This window comes from Halictus rubicundus, unplaced genomic scaffold (genome assembly GCF_050948215.1).
Source record: "Halictus rubicundus isolate RS-2024b unplaced genomic scaffold, iyHalRubi1_principal scaffold1012, whole genome shotgun sequence".
Lineage (NCBI taxonomy): Eukaryota > Metazoa > Arthropoda > Insecta > Hymenoptera > Halictidae > Halictus > Halictus rubicundus.
Window position 1 is genome coordinate 24,491 of NW_027489553.1, and position 11,552 is coordinate 36,042.

At 39.1% G+C, this 11,552-nt stretch overlaps 1 long non-coding RNA gene across 1 annotated transcript; it reads left to right on the forward strand.

Annotated features, from left to right (window-relative positions):
- Window positions 1-238: 238 nt before the first annotated feature.
- Window positions 239-822, forward strand: LOC143364808 (uncharacterized). Its single transcript, XR_013084307.1, has 3 exons — window positions 239-326; window positions 395-553; window positions 644-822. It is a non-coding gene; the product is annotated as an uncharacterized LOC143364808 (long non-coding RNA).
- Window positions 823-11,552: the final 10,730 nt, after the last annotated feature.

The following is an 11,552-nucleotide window of genomic DNA, read 5'->3' on the forward strand; positions in this document are numbered from 1 at the left end:
TTTTTCACATTACGAAGCTCATTCCAATACCAGAAAGCATCAACGACGATGATGAAGAAAATCATGAGGAATACTAGCAGACTTGTTGAAGGATTTTGTAGCCAAAGAAAAACTCTTTCCGCGGTGGGGAGATATAAAGTAGTACGGATACTACTTTACAAACCCTCTTGAAGTTTGTCGCGGGACGGGTAGGTAGGTTAGATTATAGAGGAGACGAGAAACACGTGCACGAGGATAAGAGAGAGATTGAGACGGAAAAGTATTAAATACTATTAGTAAGAAATATAGGGAAGAATAGGCCGTAAATGCCGTTTCTCTATTTATAGGTAATGGATCTGTAAATATTATAAATATTGTTTAATTATTGTTTAATAAATATCATCTCTATTTATAGTGAAACCCAATTTGGTTTATTCACCCACAAAACGCCACATAAAAGAAAGAGACATTATATATTGTTCATGCAAATACTCATATGTTCAAATTATTGATAAAACGAACGTCGAAAAACGAAAAACGAACGAGACGATAAAAGGACGAGCAGTCTCGTCAGGTCGGACACCGGAGAAAGACGTGTTGTTAATAAATGATTTAATGTTTTACGTCTGTTTAAATTCCTTACAAATTTTTAATTTTTTTTTAGGCGTGGGGGTAGCAAGCAACCCTTCGAGTGACCACTTCCAAAAAATTCAAGAACAATGTTCTGTTACCTATCTAATACGTACAAAAGTTTCAAGATCGTCGGATTGGTGGAACATAGTTAAATATTGAAGAACAAATGAAATTACGGTATTATAAAGTAGGGATAGTACTATTTATTGGTGGTAGATTTGATTAACGATAATATGTATTTATTATTGATTCTATGATACTCTGGCTACGATTCTCAGCGTGGCACTCTTAAGGCTCGTACAGACCTGAACATTTCGACGAACATTGCGCCGAACATCGCGCCGAACATCGCGCCGAATAGCGTCCGAAACGCAAAATCGCATCGAAATGAATGTCGACTTTGCGTTTCGTTCGCTGTTCGGCGCAATGTTCGTCGAAATGTTCAGGTCTGTACGAGGTCTTAGACTCCTTCGGTTTCTCTGCGACTTCCACTTAAAAGTCCCCAACACTCGCTCGGTCTTGAACCCAAAATCACAAACACCCGCTGCATCGCGCTCGACTGTGAAACAAGCATTAATTATATTTTTATTTAAACTTAGAAGTGGCAGTTCTAAAGTAATTATTAAAAATATATTCGGTCTGCAACATGAACAACAAGTGTCAGGATATTTCCATCAAATAATTAACGCATTTGAAAAGGATGTTTTGGGAAATCACTTCGGAATAAATGCAAAATCCAGAGCCGATCTCATTTTAAATGAAACAGCGTACGCACCAAGGAAACTTTTTGAAATAAAAGATTCTGAATTAGTAGTCATTTTTGATGGAACATATGTTAGACACGAGAAAAGAAAAAATAATGTATATCAAAGGAAATCATATTCTGGACAGAAGAAAACATCATTATGTAAACCGTTTACAATTTGCACAACAAATGGATATATTATTGACACGGCAGGACCATTTAATGGTACCATGAATGATGCGTCAATCATGAAAATCTTATTAGTAGATCCTAACGGAATAAGTTCACTTTTACAACCCAATGATTTTTGCGTTGTGGACCGTGGTTTTCGAGATGTTGTCGAGCATATGAAAAATAGAGGATATAATGTTTTAATGCCAGCTTGTAAAGGAAATCGAGCACAATTGATAACAGCAGAAGCAAATTCATCACGCTTCGTAACAAAAATAAGATGGATTGTTGAAGCTGTCCATGGCGATATTGCACAGAAATATCGTTTATTACACCACAAAATGGACAAAAAACTTCTACCATGTCTTAAATCATTGTGTCGAATAGCATCCTTTCTACACAATGAATTTGGTAAAAGATTAGATACAGATCCAGAAATAGATTTAATTATTGATTATATGAAGAATCAACGGATAAAAACAAACACGCTTCAGGAACTAGTAGAAGGAAAAAAATTAAATCGCCGTAGAAAACCATTTACACGAATGACTGCCAACGTTGTAATGGATTTTCCAGAAATGACTGAGAAAGATTTGAAAATCTTATTCACAGGTAACATACTTTCTTGCATATGTATAACATTATCACATATAAAACTATATGCTACTTATGTAATATTATGTACAGGTACCTCAATTAACCCAGGCAGTATGCTATCTAGCGGAGTTAATGAGGAATGATGATATTTTAAATATGGAATATTTAAAGGAAACTAAAAATATTATACGGGTGAAAGTTCATTCGAGGCATATTAATCGCAAAAATTATCAATGCTACATTGAATATGTACCACATGCGATTAGTTATACCGGAATTACACGATATACATGCGACTGTGCTAATGGCAACAGAACAGTAGGTTGCTGCTCCCATGTCGCTACCATTATTAACTATTCATCTCATGGGCGATTTAAATCGAAAATTGTAAAACCAGCGGAGATAGTAACCAATATATTTGATACGACACATACTGTACCAGTAATTGAGGAAAATAGTGACGAAGATTGAATAAATCTATATTATGATTCCTAAACTTTTCTTTTACACCTACATAATGTCTATTTATATTGCAAATTCGCGAAGACAGGAATAGAATATAATACGATGCGAATAATTGATCAAGGAGGGACATAATCTCCTGATAAGAATTATTAATTAATAATTAGTCGTAAGAAACACTGCACTACACATTATACTATTATAATGGCGTAATTTCATTTGTTTTTCAATATTTAACTATGTTCCACCAATCCGACGATCTTGAAAATTTTGTACGTATTAGATAGGTAACAGAACATTGTTCTTGAATTTTTTGGAAGTGGTCACTCGAAGGGTTGCTTGCTACCCCCACGCCTAAAAAAAAATTAAAAATTAAATAATTTTTTTCTAGTCTTAATAATTTCATTACAATTATGAAAAAAATATATGATATGAAGGAAGTTGAGGGTGTTTACCCTCATATCACCCTTAAATGAAGGGTTAGCGACTTAAAATTTTAGGGGATTGTTTTTCAACCTAAAATGATGGTTTTCCACACAATACCAATAAAATTCCCGCCGGGGCCGCTAGACCTGTCTTATCCACCTAGACCCTTTGCTGATCTTTCGGAAATGCTTTCCCGGAGTCCGTGCGACCGATTCTATTGAAACTTTTAGGGCGATTCGTCATACCGTTGACGTAACGAAAGAAAATTGCTTCGACAGGAAGATATAGTTATTGTCGATATAAAAGCATCATTTTTTACGTCTTGTGTCTCTCTGAAAGTGACAATTCAAAGTGACGTGATATTTTTCATGATTGCCTTTGTAACAGTGAATTGAACCTGTGAATCGTGAACGTTCCGAGAGAAAGTAATTTTTTCGGAAAATCCCATGAAACAATTTATTTTAATAGTATCATCGTTGTTAGAAATTCTAACTGTTAATAGAGATTTTAAGAAATTAGAATTGTCCCAAACAACGAGTTTCACGTTCTACGTGTCGTGCCATGTATTGTAGGAGCATGAACTGATCGCGTGCCATAGCTCTGTTAATTTTACGGAATTTTTAATTAAAATTCCGGAGGGCCAGACAACGGTATTCGATTACAATATTTCTCGAAAATCAAGCCACGAAATTCTATCGTATTCTCACAATGATTATTCTAACGATTATTAAATAGATTAAGAAATAATTTAAAAAATAATCAAATTGTTTGTTGCATACTTCGCGTTTGCTTTAAACCTCACAAGAAAATTTCGATTGACTATTTCGCCGAGGGATTTTTCACATGCTCCGGGAAGTACATGTTTATTCATCGAATTGCATTGGCGTTTGAAACAAACGGAAGAATGGGATGAAGAAGTTCTTTTTTTGTATACCCGACATATGTAGACATTCCCGTTGAAATCGCGCACGTGACGGGCTTTCTCAATTAGCGGTAAAAATTCGAATTTTCATTTCCGCTCGAAAAATTTGCGTTACAGAGGGGAATAATTATTCCCGTAGGGTATTGTATAGTCATTCCGTTGGCCGGGATCGTGTGCGCTCGAATACGAGGCGCATTCAATTACACGCGATCCGCTTCTTGTTTCATATTTCACGGCGGGCCCAATAAGGATTACAATTAAGCATATTTTAATTAAGTGTGTAACTCTCCTTACGCAAAATTATGCGCGGTGATTTCCGGCCCGCGTTAATTGCGACATGCAATCTCGCCCAACTCTGAATCTGCATTTCCATTTGTCTTCTCGACGCTAATTGCAGCTTCATAAATTACTAACCCCGATTGCTACACATAGTTTCGCTGTTTGTTGGTGCACCGAGCGCACCATCCTGGTGGTCTTTAATTATGTAACTGGGACTCTCTGAATTCGCCCCGCACATTGCAGCCCGCCCTTTGATATCCTACACCTACTGCGGCTTGCACCTGGAACAGTCCGCGGACTACATTCAGCATAGTTTCGTCTTTTAACAACAATCGCGTAGTGTTCGAGCAATCAGCTGTTCGGTGCCGCTGTGCGTCCGCACGCACACACGGCAAATTAGCGACTGCCGAACTTTGTTTGTATTGAGGACTCGGCCGTCGTCGCGGTTCCTCTCTCTCTCTCTCTCTCTCTCTCTCCGCACACTTCGGGCGGACCGAGTAGTTCGGGGTGCGCGGCGAGGGGAGAGAGCCCCGTCAATATACACGGCAATCCGTCGAGCCCTCTTCCTCTTTTCCGAGAATCGCAGTGGTAACAGTAATAAATCAGTTAGCTCTATCACAAATCACATTTTATTTCTCTCAAATCATTCGGATCGTAAGTTAAAGGTTCCTCGTTACGGAACCCAACGAAGATCTAAAACACGTAGTTTGCTCTCTTCGAGCCTTCCATTGGAACGCTGTACTATCAACAGACAATGCTTTCGTGATTAGCGCGATTCGGATTGTAACTGGATTTCGCTTGCCTGCCTATGTATCAAAGTTCGGTGTTAGTCGAACAATTCGAAGGTAATTTAAAATAATTTAAAAATAAATTTGAATTATTAAAGTTTATTCGCAATAACGAAGAATAAGTAAAATTTTAGTCTTTCCCATTATTCGTGTCAAATTATTCATTCGTTTATTCGTTATCCGTCATTAATTCGTTTCCCGTTCGTCGAATGCCGTATTCTCTTTGTGACTATCGAAAAGATCTCTATCGTAATTGTTCAAAATTTATCCGCACCGTTGGAATCTTATAAACGTTTAATCATGTGTATGAAATATTCAAAGACAGTTAGATTTTCAGAGTGGAGCTGTTAACGCTTCAATTGCAACATTTTTTAACGTATTTCGAAAATTAAGAGAAATTCAGAAAAATAAAATTAGCTTACCCAAGTAAGTATTTACTCGAGTAAATGTACAAGTTTTTGATGTGCAACGAAATAGCAGCGATTCGTTTACAAAAATTGGATACGTTAAAAATTGGTCGAATAAATAATATTGTTTATTTGTCACCGACAAAGATTTTGAGACAGTAGGGATTTTTGAAGGACTTTTAGGGCCACTTCGAATGTATCGACCAGTATCCTGACCTGCCAACCTCTCTTGTTTGTTGGATATTGAAGCAAGTAGAACACAGTACGATTAATCCGGCGTCTGCAAAACAGAAGTTTATGAAACCTTACCGTCTATAGTATTAACTCTCGAATTTTCTACCGCGGTGAATTCAGTAAAGTCTTCTGGCTTCTTAAATTATTTTACGCTCGAAACTTGAGAGAAACGAAGTCAATAGGAAGTATCGCTTCCTTTAGTACCCCAAGAAGTTGTTATGCTAGAATTTTTTGCCTCCCGTAATTCATTTTCGATTCATTATTAATTCGGGATACGTCGGTCACAAATCATTCAATACATTAATATCATTTTCTATAATTACAAACAATACTATTAATACCTTAAAAGAAATTATTTTACCGACAGCAAAATTCGTGTTTCTCATTTTTAAGGTTATAGATTAGTTGTTTCAACTGTTGGATAATCGCGACAGAGATAAATAAAAATTTTAAAAACATGAAACATTGACTGCAGAATAACTAAGAGAATAATTAAGAAAATCTCGTGCCTTTTCTCGGTCCAGCATAAAATGCAATAAACTACGAGTCGAAACGCGAGCTAAAATGGCGGGCACTCCGCGGCGAAGGTTGCCGATTATTTTTCGAGAATTTTCGAGAATATGTCAATTTATGTGTTGAGAATATGTCAATATGTGATAATGTGTCCTTGGAACGCTGGGAACTATTTCCTGTCGGTAGAGAAAAGGCGGTTTCCTGTTGCGCGGTTCGTGCGTATTCCTTCGCGAATCTGTTACGCGTTTAATCGTTTTGAGGATTTTTCTCTCTCTCTCTCTCTCTTTGGTTATCAGCCACTGCCGTGCTGTATTTCTCGCGGAAATAGTTTTTCAAACAATCAACAGGTGGTAGGTACGCCGCGTCTGATGAAACGGCGGCGGATGTAGGACGGAAATAAATTTTTGGACCTTGTTTCTTTATACACAATTGCGACAATGTTGTTAAAATAATCAACAAGGTATGTACCAATTAAAATCAATTCTTCAAGAGCTCACAATAAAGGGGAAGGATGAGCCTGTGTAATACGGAAATCAGTTTTTCGGCCATATTTGTTTTTATAGAATTGCAAGGATTGTTTTAAATGTACAGCAAAGTGTACTCTTTGCAATAATACCAGAATTACATCGATTAATTTATCAGCCATATTTATTTCCGTAGAACATCGAGAATTTTTCCAATCAGTCACCACAAGGTAGTCCGTTTCTATCAGAACAACCCTTAACCTCTTAACTGAAAAGCCCGAAAATACTCGGGTATTATACACACTATTACAAAATAATTGTTAAGTTAAGAGGATAAATCGATTAGTTGATTTTTCTCGAATAAATTCTCAAATATGTCCTCTTGCACAATAATGGAGGAGTAATGTTCGAAACTGAATTATAACTATTCAGAGACTATAGCAATATTTTCTCCTATTTTTTGCCCGTAGGAAGTTCTGAAATAAAAGAGTGGAAATGATTGAGAAATTATCTTGTATAATTAGAAAATTTTAGAGAAACCAGAAGATTCAAGAGACGGGTCTGGCGAGCTTGCGAGTTGTAATTTGCTCGTCCGACCGCGTCGATCAATGTCGTTCCGATTACATGGAATTTTCGCTATCGATACAGGCAGTAAAACCGTTCAGAAGGTGCAAGCCTCCAGGTAGACTGCTCCAAGGGTGCCAAGGTCACACGGGAGAATCTACCAAGGGTTCCCGGCGCGTCGAGTAGATTCGTTCGAATAGGTGCATCGGTTTCTTCCAGTTTCTCTCTCTCTCTCTCTCTCTCTCTCTCTCTCTCTCTCTCTCTCTCTCTCGCCGGAATTCATGGAATCCCCGAGCGAAGTCCACCAGAATGTTCCAATTTACCGGAACACGATCGCCGACAGTCGAATGGCTTCCAATTGCTCCAAGGACTAATCCGTCCTAGATCAAATATCTCTGACCAGGATTCCGCGTGCTAGGCAAACTGTTGCTCTCCAGCCCCCATTTAGCTGCGATATTATTCATTGGCGAGCTTATCTTCTGTTTCGACGTCCGAGCCACTTGTTTAGCCTGCGTGTAGGATGAGGGGTATGAAATCACCTTCCTGGATGGCCATTCATCTAACAAATTCATTAGTTGATGTCCGGTTCTCGGAAAATTAGCTGGATTAACAATTGCGAAGCTTGTTGGGACCGTTTATCATTATGTAAATTGAAATATCTGCTAAACCAATCATTTTTCGACACGCTCGACACTTTTTTGAAATATACAAACACGGATAGATTCGCGTGGGTTGGCACGAAAATATCCTGTTGTACAATGGCGAGGCACGATTTTTTCGTTGCATCAGTTTTGATAAAGTCGGTGATCTTCGCAGCTCGTGAAGAGTTATATAACAATCGTTAAAAAGATCGTTATGGGATGTGCTTTGCACATACGATTTTCGAGGTTAAAAATAGTATGTGTAGACCGCGGGTTTGTATGCGTTCATAGTATTTATACAATTCAATTCGATGCAAAGATAATCGCAGAAAAAGGTTGTTTCTTGAATATGGCATTCGCCATATGTAAGTTCATTTTACATTTTACATTTCAAGGAAGCACAATGCTCGAGCAGATACGAATTTCCATGTAATTCACGTATAGCGTTATACTCGTCGGTATTTTACTTTTTACCCACCTGCTCGTTAAGTTGTATAATTGTTTGGTATTGCAAGCTCACGTATCGAATTTCGCCGACGAGCATTGGATAATTAATTGGAACTCTGAAAATATTGTCGCAGCGAAACGAATAACGTAACATTTTCATCGTATCATGTGTGTAGTCAGCTCTTGATTAAGTCGACCAGTAAAAGGACCAAAATAAACCGACATGCGCGATCGATACAGCGCGAGACGCTTGTAAGTAACTGTAACTAAAGAGGTGAATGAAGTATTGAAAAAGGTTTCCATTCATAACTCTGCTACGTGTGTCGAGAAGCGATACTGAAATACACTTCCTCAAGAGAGTTCATAATTGCGCGACACGAGCAAAAGTAGTTTCCACGTTCGTTCCAACGGGTATAACCTCTCGGCGAAATGTCAACTTATGGGGTAATGGAGCCAATTACTGTGCCTATATTAATTACACTTATTTCTAAAGTGTGAAGAATATCAAAAAAGAGATGTTAAATTTTTCTCATTAAAATCAGCTAATATATACTTAGGTTATACATATCTCTTTTTTAAATATTCTTTATGTTTTAAAGATAAGTATAAATAATATAGGCACAGTAATTGACACCCCCACAGTACTTGACTCCCTTGCCCATAGTTCGCGAGCAACGCTCTGTTTTTGACACCTGACTTGATTCACCGTCAAGCATGAATCTGCGAATGTAGCAAACAATATTAAAACTCAATTCTTCCGTAAATGACCATGGGATTTCACGAGATGGGAAATAAAATAAAAATCACGTTCGCAACAAATGACACATTTATTTTATCGCGTTTTGTGTATAATCGTGTGGATGGTCTATTTGCCTGTTGACCGGACGTATCCGCGTTTATTAAAATCGGTGAGTCGCTCGGTCGACATATTGATCAATATATTGCGAGTTTTAATGCGAAATAAATATCGCGTGTGTTTGTCGAAAGATACAGAGACCTTTATTTCCCTTTTAAATCGTTTAAGCGTTTCTAGATTTTCTAAATGCTTCTATACTGTTTTGCGTTTGATCCATCCATTTTTAACACGAATCTATAAAATCTACGGTCGTGTTAATCATTGTTTGTTTAGCCTGGGATAAATAATCCTTCAAAATATAATTTTTTAAATTCGATGCTCTCGGGGGGGGGGGGGTGAAAGTGGGAGAAAGAAGAGTATACACCTTAGCGTATGCGGACGATATAGCGATGCTGGCGGAAGAGGAGGAAGGAATGAAAGGGATGATAGGGGTGCTAGAGCGCTGTATGGATAAGAAAAGGCTGCAGCTAAACGCAGAAAAGTCAAAGATAATGAGGTGTAGGAGGGGATGGGGAAGGTGGAAGAAGGTGCGTGGAGGTGGAAAGGTAAGGCACTAGAGGAGGTCAGTCGGTATAGGTATCTAGGATATGTAATAAAGAGGGATGGGGGTCAGGAAGAGCAAGCGGCGGAAAGGATAAGGAAGGGGCGGCAGTGATGTGACAAGTGTGAGGAATAGGGAAGAGGAGGTTTGGAAAGGACTGGGCTAGGAGGATTTGGCTTTTCGATAAATTAGTGTGGCCGGTGATGAGTTATGGAGTAGAAATATGGAGGTGGAGGGAAAGGGAGGGTAAGGAAAGGATGCAGGAGAGATACCTAAAGTGGGTGTTAGAAGTAGAAAAGTGTACGCAAGGGTACATGGTTAGGGAAGAATTGCAGAAAGAGTTAATGAGGGGCAGGGCGGGGTTGAGGGCATGGGGGTATGAAAAGAAGTTAAGAGAGGGCAAACGAGGGGAATTAGCGAGATTGTGTTGGGAAGAGATGAGAGGGAGGGAAAGGAGGGGAGTAGTAAGAGAAGGACGGGAGAAGGAAAGACGGGATTTCTTTGAGGATAGGGGGTGGACAATACAGGAGATGGAGGAAATGATGGAGGATAGGAGAGAGGAGGTAAGTGGGGAACTGGTAAAAAGAGAGAAGGAAAGGCAGAGGGAGGAAAGGTGGGAAAAGATAAAGAAATCAAGATATAATAAGTGGTATGGGATGGTAAAGGGGGAGGGTCTGTCGGGCTACTTAAAGAAAGGGTGGTGGGAGAGTAGATGGCAGAGGGTGGCAAAGTTTAGGTTAGGAAATGGTATGAAAGAGGGAAAATATTGGATGGATGAGGAAGAGAGAAAATGTAGAGTGTGTGGATCGATAAGTGAGACATGGGAGCATGTATGGGAGGAATGTATGAGGCTGGATGAGGAAGGAGGTGGGCAGGAAAAGATGGGGAAGTGCTGGATGATGAGGGGGAGGGGAGAAGTGGATGAGGAGGGTGGAGGAATGGAGGGAAGGTGCAAATGGAGGATTGGGATGAATGGTGAGCGACCGGAAGAGGGGGTCCGCTGCTTAGGGAAGGAGGAGTAGGAGTAGGAGGAGGAGGAGTGTGTGTGTGTGTGTGTGTGTGTGTGTCTAATATATTATGATTTTATTTCTCTTTAACACTTTGACCAACACGTCGGTCACATGCTAGTGGCATAGTATTTTTTTATCTAACTCAAAATCAAACTTTATTACCATTGTTACGTCCCAGGTAGGACGGATTATGATTTTTATGAGATAGGACGCAGTTTTGAACCTACCTGCATTCACCGGCTACTCGAATAATTTTTGCATTTGCTTCTCCCAGCGATGGAATTCCAAAACGTTTCCATCCAATTCGCCTACCAGTTCTTTCAGCTCCTGCCATTTTTTAACCCTCGTCCGTGTTGTCCGAACTCGAACTTCATCTTCTGAACGCGGTAACATCGTTCGTGCAACATCAAGTTCTCTTCTTAAAAGCTCAATCTCACGTGTGGCTAGGTCTCTTTCTCGACGGAGAAACTCAAGCTCCGCGTCTGCAAGAGAGAGACCTCCAGATGTGACAACGGCTTGTGGGCCCTGACCTGTAACGCGTGATTCGTCTTCTATGGGTGAAACAGTCACCATCAGTTCTTCAGGTGGAATCCCATTCCCGAGTTGCCGCTTCAGTAATTCATTTTTGGATCCGTGTGTAGGAAAATTCAATTCCTTTAGCTTCTCTTTCAGTTCAGTCAGGGAAAATAAACTCATCGTCGGTAACAAAAAAAAAAAAGTCACTTAGATAATAGTTCACTCAGATAATAAATTTCTCGGACATAAAGACATAAATTCATAAATCGATCCCACTTCTGAATTTGTAAGGAGGCTTGACGCGTCAATGTCCTTTGCTCACTCAGAGGAAACTGTTTATTTAACTAAAACTCATGG